Here is an 11,962-nt window from a genome sequence, read left to right as displayed (position 1 = left end):
GTTTTGCTTTATCGTAATTATATAGCCTACCTGAAGTTTGACTATTCAGAGCATTGAAGAAATCCATGAAAAAATGTATTGACAACTGCCATAACTACGCTTGCCCTAAGGATAACCTCATGCTTTTGAATGCTGTTGAAGATGATGAGTTCCCCTCTTTACCGGTTACTCCGTGCAAACCTCCACCCTCCAAAAAAACAAACATGGACTCTGACATCGTGGCTACCCTCTCCTTACCTATCAACTCCAGGTCTGACGCCATTGAGACAATGGTAGGCGCGAACACCGTGGTAATCAAAGGCTTGAAAAAGACTGTGGAGTTTGCATGTGATGTAATCAAGGATGTCAAATGATGTGTTAAAGGTGGAACAGAATAACAATGTCTACCATAGACGTCTCACTGATCTGGAGCAATACACAAGAAGATGGAACCTGAGACTACGGTGTGCCAGAGATGGAGAATGAGGATATGTGACAAGAGGCTATCCGCATCTGCCAAGAAGTTATGCCTGCAGAGAAGAACAAAGTTGGTGATACCATCGACGTTGTGCATCGCCTCGGCAAGAAGCAACAGCAAAACGATTCAAGACCAAGGGGTATCATCATCCTCTTCACTGCCAGATTCTACAGGGATGCTGTCTGGAAAGCTGCTAGGAAGAACTCGTTCCTTCAGAGCCATGGTCTGCGTTTCGCCGAGCATTTCAGACCAGAGGATGCTTACTTCGTCTGAGGACAAGGCTTCATCAACGGTTCGGAAATCCATTTTCATCCCTAGAATCTCACCAGAGTGAACAGATTGATGGTTTCAGCCATGGTATTCTCATTTTCCTTGTACTGATTAACGTTACCTAACAAGCCTCAGGTGACTCTTTTTCGGAACACTCAGGTACCTCAATAATTTATTAGCTTGTTCTTGTATGACCAGACCAGAAGAAGGTGTATTTTGTTTATAAACTCACGAAGAAGACTGAAAGTTGTATTTATTTTTATGCATACAGTAACTAAAATACTGTTTTAAAGGGGCATACAGGTCTGTTCTGACTTTATACAGTTATTGTTCTATTTAGTTATTAATACTTATTGCCAAGTGAAAAAGGTCTTAGGAATGTGTATATGTGAAAAAAAATGTACTCTTTATTTTTTTTATGATCAGTTTTCATATGCACTTAAAATAGTAGGTACCCTTTTATTTTTTAAATTAATATTTTGTATTTTATTTTTCTTTCTCAGAATAGTCCCTGATAACACTAAAGAGGGTTTTTAGTCTCTCTTACTACAGAGAACCCTTGGTTTGGTTTTGAAAATAATTTTCTGTTAAGTTGAATTTCAAAAGCCGGAAAACAACTAGCTCAGAGTTTATGGTATAAGCTATTTTCTCTTTAAGTTGACTTAAATGGTGCAGATCTCGGTTCCTTATGGCTTACGTTCACTGCTCCAACGTTTTTGACTCATCCTACAGTTTATACTTTTATATTGTCTTTGTTGTTTTGTCTTTGTCTATAGTTTCTCTTAATGCTAGGGGGTTACGAAACAATGTGAAGCGCAAGGTCTTATTTTTATTTGCTAAACAATTTCGAACAGATTTTTGCTTTTTTCAAGAGTCTCACTCAATTTCTACTGATGCCAACTTCTGGAGGTCACAGTGGGACAACGATATTTGGCTATCTCATGGATCTGAACGCTCCACTGGTGTCACTACAATGAAAAATATCTTTGGTGGTAATATTCTACACTCGGAATGTAACCCCTTTGGTCACTTCATTTGTCTTGTGATCAGTTACAATGACATTACGCTCATTACTGTAAACTTCTACGGGTACAGCACCAAACATGAAAATTATGAGTTGCTTGAAACTATAGAGAAACATATACTTCATTGTTTATCTAAATTTCCCAATTCGTTATTATTGATAGGAGGGGACTTTAACATTACTATAGATAATTCATCTGATAGATGGCCCCCAGGTAGGCCAACCAGTCAGAATTTGGGTTTAATACTTTTTATTGAAAAGTCTGATCTTACTGATATATGGAGAGAGAGGTTTCCGGCTGACAGATCGTTCACTTGGAGTAACAAAACAGGTTCCAGAGAGTCCAGAATAGATTTTTGGCTTATATCCAAATGTATTGATAGTGAGTGTGTTACTACAAATATTTGTGCTACTCCTCTCACAGTTCATAGGGCCATTTACATTGATATCAAAATATTTACCCTTGATACTGACCTTGATAGAGCATCCTACTGGAAGCTATACGCTAGACGAGGTGTGTCAGTAAAATTAAGTATGTGTGTAACGGTCGTCGTAGTGGATGGACCAAGGCGCAGCGGGTTGAGTGCTCATATTAACTTTATTAGAACACTTATAAACAAAACAAGACAAACGACCGGACGACAAACAGTCTTGCAGGCAACACACAGCTATGCAAAGAACAACCTCCCACAAATCCCATGACAAACACATTCCTATTTATAGGACCTTCAATCAGAGGCAACATAGACAGCTGCCTCCAATTGAAGGCCCCAACCCCAATTACCTAAACATAGAAATAGAAATGACTAGACAGAACATAGAAATACACTAACATAGAACAATGACAAAAACCCCGGAATACATAAACCAAACACCCCTCTACATACACACACACCCCGAACCATATAAAACAAATACCCCCTGCCACGTCCTGACCAAACTATAATAACAAATAACCCCTTTACTGGTCAGGACGTGACAGTACCCCCCCCCCAAAGGTGCAGACATCAGATGCACCTTACAAAAAAAAATCTTACAAAAATAAACCCCTAAAACTAAATGGAGGGAAGGGAGGGTGGCTGCCGTCACCGACGGCTCCCGTGCTACACCCCCCGTCCCCAAACCTCCTACAGTGGAGGTGGCTTAGGCTTAGGCCTTAGTCCCCTACCTGACCAGTCCACCCCCACTGAATACCTCGGCCTGAAGCCTGTCACTGTAGACCCTGGACTGGACTTTGGGAGCTCCGGACTGTAGGGCGACTCTGGGAGCTCCGGACTGTAGGACGACTCTGGGAGCTCTGGACTGTAGGACGACTCTGGGAGCTCCGGACTGTAGGACGACTCTGGGAGCTCCGGACTGTAGGGAAACAGACAGTGGGCCGGACAGTGGGCCGTCTCTCTACAGGGCACTGTCGCTGGAGGCTCTGGACGAGGCACTGTTGCCGGACACTCTGGACGAGGCACTGTGGCCGGAAGTTCTGGACGAGGCACTGTTGCCGGAAGTTCTGGACGAGGCACTGTTGCCGGAAGGCCTGGTGCGTGGGGCTGGCTTAGGATGCGCCAGACTAAGGACACGCACCACAGGGCTAGTACGAGGAGCAGGGACAGTACGAGCTGGACTGGGCTGACGCACTGGAGCCTGGTGCGTGGTGCTGGTAATGGAGGTACCAGACTGGAGACACGCACCCCAGGGCTAGTGCGAGGAGCAGGAACAGGACGTACTGGACTGGGCTGACGCACTGGAGGCCTGGTGCGTGGGGCTGGTACTGGAGGTACCAGACTGGAGACACGCACCCCAGGGCTAGTGCGAGGAGCCGGAACAGGACGTACTGGACTGGGAAGACGCACTGGAAGCCTGGTGCGTGGGGCTGGTACTGGAGGTATCAGACTGGAGACACGCACCTCAAGGCTAGTGTGAGGAGCCGGAACAGGATACACTGGACCGTGAAGGCGCACTGGCGGTCTCGAGCGCAGTACTGGCTCCACCCTTACTTGCTGGATGCCCGCTTCCCCCTGTGAAATGCGGGGCGCTGGCACCGCGCACACCGGCCTGTAAATGCTTGGCCTCGACGCCGAGCGCATCACTCCAACGCACAGTACCTGACCAGTAATAGGGTGCCTCCAATAAGCATGGGGAGTTGGCTTGCGGCTTAATCCTGGCCCCGCCAAACTACCCGTGTGCCCCCCCCAATTTTTTTTTATTGGGGCTGCCTCTCAGGCTTAAATGCCAACGGTGTACCCCTGTAACAGTCCCGGTCTTCGTTCCATTTTTTCCGTTCCTCTCTTGCTGTCTCCACCTGTCTCCATGGCAGGGTCTTGTCCCCTGCAATTATCTCCTCCCATGTCCACGATGTCCTCCACTCCCTTTTCTCCCTGGCCCAGGATCCTTCCTCCTCCTGGGCCCGCTGCTTGGTCCGTGGTTGGTGGGAGATTCTGTAACGCTTGGACGTCGTGGGTGTGGAGTCAGGCGCAGGAGGCAGAAAAATGTTTGGTACAATATATATATATTTAATAAGTACCACAAAAGAGGAAAAAATGCCCAAACACAACAGGGTGTAACAAATCCAAAGTCCAACACAAACACAGTGAAAACACGTAACAAGCCCGCACCAACAACATGGAGTAAGCAGAAGCAGCCACCACTCCTCTACCATCGATGGAAGAACGGGTCCTCCACCACACCACCGTCCTCCATCGGATTGGGTCAGCCATGGACCAGATGATGGAGAGGATGGATCGATGGGAGAGGAGTGGTTTCCTTCCTTCACCTCCAGCTCACCCGACGAGTCCACCTACTCCACTCCCTTCCCCGTCTGGATCTGGGGCACTGCGTCTGACGCCTCCGAGGGAGTACGATGGAGCAGCGGCAGGGTGCCAGGGTTTTCTATTACAACTAGAGTTATACCTGGCGACCATGAGGCCGACTCCCTCGGGGGAGGAGAGTGTGAGCCTCCTCATCTCCTGCCTGACGGGTCGAGCATTGGAGTGGGCCAACGCTGTTTGGAATGGACCAGACCCATTAAGGAATAACTACCCTGAGTTCACCCACCGCTTCAGGGCTGTATTCGATCACCCCCCAGAAGGACGAGCGGTGGGTGAACGACTGTTCCACCTCAGACAGGAGATGAGGGGCGCGCAAGACTTCCACCCAGCCCCAGCCCCGGACCTTGGCGGCTGGGGCTGGGTGGAACGACAGGGCCCTAATGGACCACTACAGGTCTAGCCTCCGGGAGGACGTCCGCAGGGAGCTAGCGTGTCGGGATACTACACTCTCCCTAGATGAACTCATCGACATGTCTATACGACTGGACAATCTGCTGGCTGCCCGCGGGCGTTCAGAAAGGGTCCTGTCAGTTCCATCTCCTAGCCTACCTACGCCCATTCCTATGGAGTTAGGGGGAACCGCGTCAAGGGGAACCGGAGGAGGGCGCCCCTCCTGCACCAATTGTGGTCGCCGAGGACACACGGCTGACCGGTGCTGGGGGGGTCCCTCTGGGAGTCGAGAAGGCAGGCAGAACACCTCGTTCATCCCAGGTGAGTCAGCACTACACTCACCCAGAATCCTCTGTTGGTCACATGTTTGTCTTCATTTTTTTCCATGATTTTGCTCCCTTTTCCCAGCATAAGGCACTAGTCGATTCAGGCACAACTGGGAACTTTATGGATAGCGGACTCGCCCTTAAGTTGGGAATTCCGCTGGTACCGTTAGAATGTGAGAGATGGCGGTGGAAATGCCTTTATGTGCAAATATTTATATACTAACCATAATATCAAAATAAACTCTGATTCACGCAAAAATATTTTGTGCTCCTCTCACTACGACTCGGGAAAACATGGTTTATTTGGCTACAGATGAAATACACTATATGTTATGAACTTTACAGGGTGGTTAAGTGCACTGTGATGAGCTTGATGTTCCTTTCCAATAAATATCGAGGGTCTTATTCTGATGACATGATCAATGTTTGGCTGCCATTTAACAAACAAAAATTATCTCTCTCTCATCATGTAGGTAGCCTACCCGTACTGTATCTGCGAGCTGTTGGCTAGAGTACACATGCCAAGACCAGAGATTTGCTGTATAACGCAACATTTCTTCTTAGATAACCAACAGTTGAGTTGAGAATGTGATAGAAACCCATTTAACTTGTATTTTCGTATTCAGTACATGAGAATTGAACCGCAAAAGTTATTTTTATGTGCACTACGTCATCACGCAGAGACTGTTATCCGTAACAAGTCAATTTGATGGAAACACATCTCTGGTGAGAAAATTGAATCAGTTTGTATGCAGATTTTAGAATATTCACATAAAAATCTGTCGCCAATTGGATGGAAGCCTAGCTACTGTCACTGATACATTATCAGTGTCCTCGACTCAAGTCTGGGGAGGGACCCACTTGAATTTGTCAAATAGAAACTAAATGGATTTAGTTTTTATGCAGATTTTAGAATATTCACATGAAAATCTGTTGCCAATTGGATGGAAGCCTAGCTACTGTCAGTAAAAACTAAATCCACAACATTCAACACTTGGCAGACATTTGATACAGGTCAAAGGTAAGATCATCAGTACATAGTTACATCAGATAATGATAAAGTAACAGGTGCCAAACGGCTTCATTAAATATGGTAATTAAACATTCATGGTTAACTCCTTTTTCCCTTCCCCAAGGGAATGCTTCTGTCTGCATCTCCCCACAGATACAATCTACTGCAGCCATCATCCTCCACATACAATCTACTGCAGCCCTCATCCTCCACATTCAATCTACTGCAGCCCTCATCCTCCACATACAACACCCGTTCTGCCAGTCACATTCTGTTAAAGGTCCCCAAAGCGCACACGTCCCTGGGTCGCTCGACTTTTCAGTTCGCTGCAGCTAGCGACTGGAACGAGCTGGATCAAACACTCAAACTGGACAGTTTTATCTCAATCGCTTCATTCAAGGACTCAATCATGGACACTCTTACTGACAGTTGTGGCTGCTTTGTGTGATGTATTTGTGGTCTCTGCCTTCTTGCCTTTTGTGCTGTTGTCTGCCCAATAATGTTTACCCTGTGTTGTGCTTCTGCCGTGTTGTGCTTCTACCATGTTGTTGCTACCATGCTGTGTTGCTGCCATGCTATGTTGTCTTAGGTCTCTCTTTATGTAGTGTTGTCTCTAGTCGTGATGTGTGTTTTGTCTTATTTATTTTTTTATCCCAGCCCGTCACCGCAGGAGGCCTTTTGGTAGGCTGTAATTGTATTAAGAATTTGTTCATAACTAGCTTGCTTAGTTAAATAAATAAAAATAAACATTTATTACCTATCTATCCACAGTAACTAAAATACAGGAAAATGGTTACTATAATTTCCCATTACAAATACCTAATTGTTGTAAGATCTGGCATGTGTCTGCAATGTTTCGGGCAAGAGCTGTTGTGGATTTCAAGTGCTCAAGAAGTTGTGTGTGTTTATGGCAGTTTGATTTCAGACACTTGGTGGCAGCCTACTCCATAGTTTAGTGGTGCCCGATGTGTTACTTCACTCCAGCTGTGTGCTTCATAGACCAGTGTTTCTTAACCCATTTTGAACCAGTATCCAGGATGATACCAATTAAACTAGCACATTAGAACTGCCATCAGACAGTAGTTTTACCTCTACTCTCTCTCTTCTAGTCATCCATCTGGTCACCAAAATCACCAACGTCATTGACAACGTCATCGTTTCAGCTCGGGCTGATGAAGTGGTACGTACTACAGTGTCAGATTTGATCTCACGTCTCACCAGAGAAATAGTTTGGTGAATCCTCAAATGCAGGGATGAGGGAATTTCAAACAAGTTAGTTGAGTTGAATGTGACATTGTTTTCATCCTTTTCTAACTCTAGGAAATTAGGAAATTGAGGAAATGAGACAGGTGGGCTCCTACAAGAAAGGCACCATGACAACAGGACACAATGTTGCAGAACTTGCTGTCATTCTGAAGATATTGCCTTCTGGTAAGTTTTTACCTAAATGCATTTCTAATGTCCCTATTACTTGATAATCACTACTCTGAGGAAATAGGGTAGTGGATGGAACACGGTCAAAACTGACCACTAATATGACTGTTTCTCTCAGTGGAGACAGTGACCGCTCTGGGAACCAAGGTGGTGGAGAACCTATGCACACAGGACCCTTCGGAAGGTAATGCACATCACTTTTCTTTACATTATCATCAGTCTTTTCCTCATACATCTCCCCTCAGAACCTAATCAAGTATCTGACGCAATTACACACACATTTTAGGTCTGGATTTCCGAGATTATGACATTGGTAATCTACATTTACATTTTAGTCATTTAGCAGACGCTCTTATCCAGAGCGACTTACAGTAGTGAATGCATACATTTCATTTCATGCATTTTATTTTTATTTTTTTGTACTGGCCCCCCGTGGGAATCGAACCCACAACCCTGGCATTGCAAACACCATGCTCTACCAACTGAGCCACAGGGAGACTCTACAGTATGTGTTTGAATATGTTTCCCCAGTACTCTCTATGCTGCCCAACGAGACGGGCTTTGAGATCAGTTCGGCCGACGCCACCATGAAGATCATCATTGCCACCGTGCCCCACAACATGAGCAAGCTGGAGCCTGATGTGCACAGTACGTATAGTTTAGTGAGGATTAACAGTCGCACTCTTACAATGGATGGCGGGATGAAGGGTGGATGGAGGCAGCCAGAGAGATGGGGATGGGTTAGCTGTTAACCTTTCACCTCTACTGTCTGTACCATCTGATCAAAGAAGCCAGTTGCTGAAATATTGCTATTATAGCTGACGTTAGGGACTAAAACATTAATGTCAACAGGTTTAGCCAGATATATTGAGTGATTTTGTCTGCCTCCCTTCTCCACAGTCGATATGAAGCTCCTGCAGAACTCCCTGGCTGCCGTTCGCCACGCTCGCTGGTTTGTAAAAAATGCCTCCCACTCCACGTGAGCTGCCACTGCGAACACACACCCACCTACCTATGGCTTCATCAGCAGGTCATTTTTTTTCTGTCAATTTTGGAATGAAATATTGTTGATGTTAAATGTACCTATCCAAACATGTCAATTTGTTTGTGTGTGGGATCTGGTTCTGGCCTATCAGGGTGAAGGTCCTGGTCCGTTTGCTGAAGGACCTGAGGACCCGCTTCCCATGCACAGCTGTCTGCATACACTCAATTTATTGATTTTTATGTTGTATGTCTGTCCTGACCCTATTTTAGCAAACTGGTTGTCTTTGTTGGGGAGTTTGTGTGTTGAACCTGAAGAGTGGGCCTGCTCCTGACAAGCTTCATTTGGAGGAGAGGTTTTGGTTTGTTCAGCAGTTGGATACGCACTCATGGGTCTTTAGGTGTCATTTATTACCCAAGCAAACTGCACTTTACGAGGCCGAAGAAATGGCCAGCCCTGCTATTTTAACGTTGACACAACAGTCAAAATGCGTACTGGCACAAGATGCTGCCTGCCTGCTTAGTCTGTTTTTCCGTGGTGAAGATTTTCGGTTTCTCTCTCCCTCTCTGTCCAGGGTCACTCTGCAGTCATGAACAACCCTAAGCAGACAGCCACTAGCCCTCAATGTGGCCTTCAGGCAGATGCTGTCATCAGGGCTTTTCTTGCCTGGTTCAGCTGGGATCGCAGACCCCTGTGAGAATGGACACTACCGTGTATTCACTGTCATGAACCTGGAGCAACAGGTACTTGCCTGCCGGCCTCTGTCCATTACATTTACATTTTTGGTCATTTAGCAGATGCTCTTATCCAGAGTGACTTACAGGAGCAATTAGGGTTAAGTGCCTTGCTCAAGGGCACATCGACAGATTTTTCACCTTGTCGGCTCTGGCTCAGCACTCTTAAGCGCTATGCTACCTGCCAGCCCGTCTCTTATCCTATCTTGTAAGAGTGTAAACCTGCACTTTCTGAATGCAATCTTGAATTATTGTTTGATTTACGTTTTTTTTTGCTCGTCTAAACCGTAGTCTGCAAGACAGTAGTCGTGGCCTAATTTGTAATACTAAGGTATCAAACAATACATTTTCAGTGTGTTCTCCACATTAAACCAAGATGCTGACATAATATTTGCTCTGTCCAGGACATGGTGTGCCTCACTGCTCAGACCCTGGTGAGGTTGCTGTCTCATGGCGGCTACATGAAGATTCTGGGTCTGGATGGAGACGCTAGCCGTAAGTCAACTCACCTGAACATGAGGCATTTGCAGCACTTTTATTAGTGATTGAACTTTCTCCCCCACACACGTTTACCTGTTCTGTCCTCTCTGGTCAGATCTGGTGGTGGAGACATCCACGTGGGATGGAGTGACAGTGAAGCCTTCTGAGAAGGCGTATGAGAAGATTCCGCAGTTGGAATATGAGGTGGATGATGAGGATGGTGATGTAGAAATGGAGGGCATGGACGCTAAAGAGGGCATGGACGCTAAAGATGGCATGGACGCTAAAGAGTGATTGTGGTAAAGGGCTTTATTCAGTTTGTCATTCGACTGTGTTGCATGGTCCCCTTCTGAGGAGGGATGGGGATTTATATTTTATTTTTGTACCATCTCCTACCCGTGCCCAGTTTAAGGGCTTGTTTTGTTTTCAGACAAACCTGATATTAGGGACACAAGGTGTGGCTTCCTATGTTTGATTTCATATCAAGTCTTGTTAACAGAAATTGAACTATTTTCTCTTGGCTTATTGTAGGTCAAAGATTTTGATTAAAAAATATATTTTATTGGAAAATCTTATTTCTATGGTCACTCCCAATTGATGGTGCTCCAGTGTACAGTTTCTCACTGAGCTGGTTGTCAAAAATGTATAGATCATGTCAGTTTGGTGTCTGAAGATACTGAGCAGCCAGTGGAGACCAGACGTGTCTCTGTTTATGTTATCTGGACTATTACATACAGCGGTGGTGTTGTCAGTAATAACTGGCCTTTAATCAATGAACCCAATTACGGAGTCCCTTGACAGAAGAACTGCAAAATGTCATAATCAGTTAGAGGAGCTGCGAAGGGAGGGGGAGGCAGTAAGCAGCTTGCACTCAGCAATTAAACCCAAGGCTGGCTTATTGAGGTTTTCTCTGGCTAGACGGCGATCGAGCCATGGCTGATAGAATATCATCTATTTTGTTTGATATGAGTGCACAAAATACTATGCTATTGGTATGAAATCTTTAAAGTATCTGTTTCAGCGCTTTCGTAAGCCATTCAACTCAAGGATTTATTCTGCCCCACACATCGAACAGAGCTTTTTCAATATTTAAACTTTTTCTTGAATAATTAAGCTGAATAAACATGCCGTAGTTATTGTTGATACTCCAGCTGACTAACCACATCCTCTTCAAATGGAATGTTGCAACTGTGGTATTGGAGTACTTGTCCTCAGACGGCAGAGGTTTAAACTTTTGCATCCTTCTGAGGGTTCCAACCATTCCGAGAAAAAACATAGCTGGATAGACTACTTTTGTGTCAAAATAACAAAAGTGATGCTGGTGTTTTTCTCTTGGACCTTGACTATGGTTAGCTTTTCAATGGGTTGTTGATTTGCATTATTCGTCCACTCGTACCTGTATACAGTTTGAAAATGGCAGATTTGGACACTAATAAGCTTAGAAATTGGAACGCTGTACGTAAAATCAGAGCTCTGGCTCTGCGCTTCACAGCTCTAAATGGGTTTTGACAGACAGCCGTTCTGAACTTGAGCACCGCGTAGGACAAGAAGTTGCCCCCATCCACCTGCTAATTGGGCAGGTAGCCTAGTGGTTAGAGCGTTGTGCCAGTAACTGAAAGGTTGCTAGATCAAATCCCAGAGCTGACAAGGTAAAAATCTGTCTTTCTGCCCCTGAACAAGGCAGTTAACTGTTCCTAGGCTGTCATTGTAAATAAGAATTTGTTCTTAACAGACTTGCCTAGTTAAATATAAAAAATAAATTACAAGGGCTCTATGTATTTTCAAAGATAAGACATTGACAACTATTAATAAATACGGCTTTGATGTCATACAATCAAGCCAAACACCGTGAGTACAAATGGGCACTTCACATTACCATATGAAACTTGTAATATACAGTGTTCATGTTTATGATCACTATGTTTGTACAGTCGTGGCCAAAAGTTTTGAGAATGACACAAATATTAATTTTCACAAAGTCTGCTGCCTCAGTTTGTATGATGGCAATTTGCATATACTCCAGAATGTTAT

General features: G+C 45.1%; 1 pseudogene; it reads left to right on the top strand.

Annotated features, from left to right (window-relative positions):
* Window positions 1-7,326: 7,326 nt before the first annotated feature.
* On the top strand, window positions 7,327-10,254 carry LOC106605388 (interleukin enhancer-binding factor 2 homolog; annotated as a pseudogene).
* The last annotated feature ends 1,708 nt before the right edge of the window (window positions 10,255-11,962 follow it).

Source organism: Salmo salar, chromosome ssa05 (genome assembly GCF_905237065.1).
Source record: "Salmo salar chromosome ssa05, Ssal_v3.1, whole genome shotgun sequence".
NCBI classification, from domain to species: domain Eukaryota; kingdom Metazoa; phylum Chordata; class Actinopteri; order Salmoniformes; family Salmonidae; genus Salmo; species Salmo salar.
Note: the sequence above shows the minus strand (reverse complement) of the source record. Positions and strands in the feature narration are given on the sequence as shown.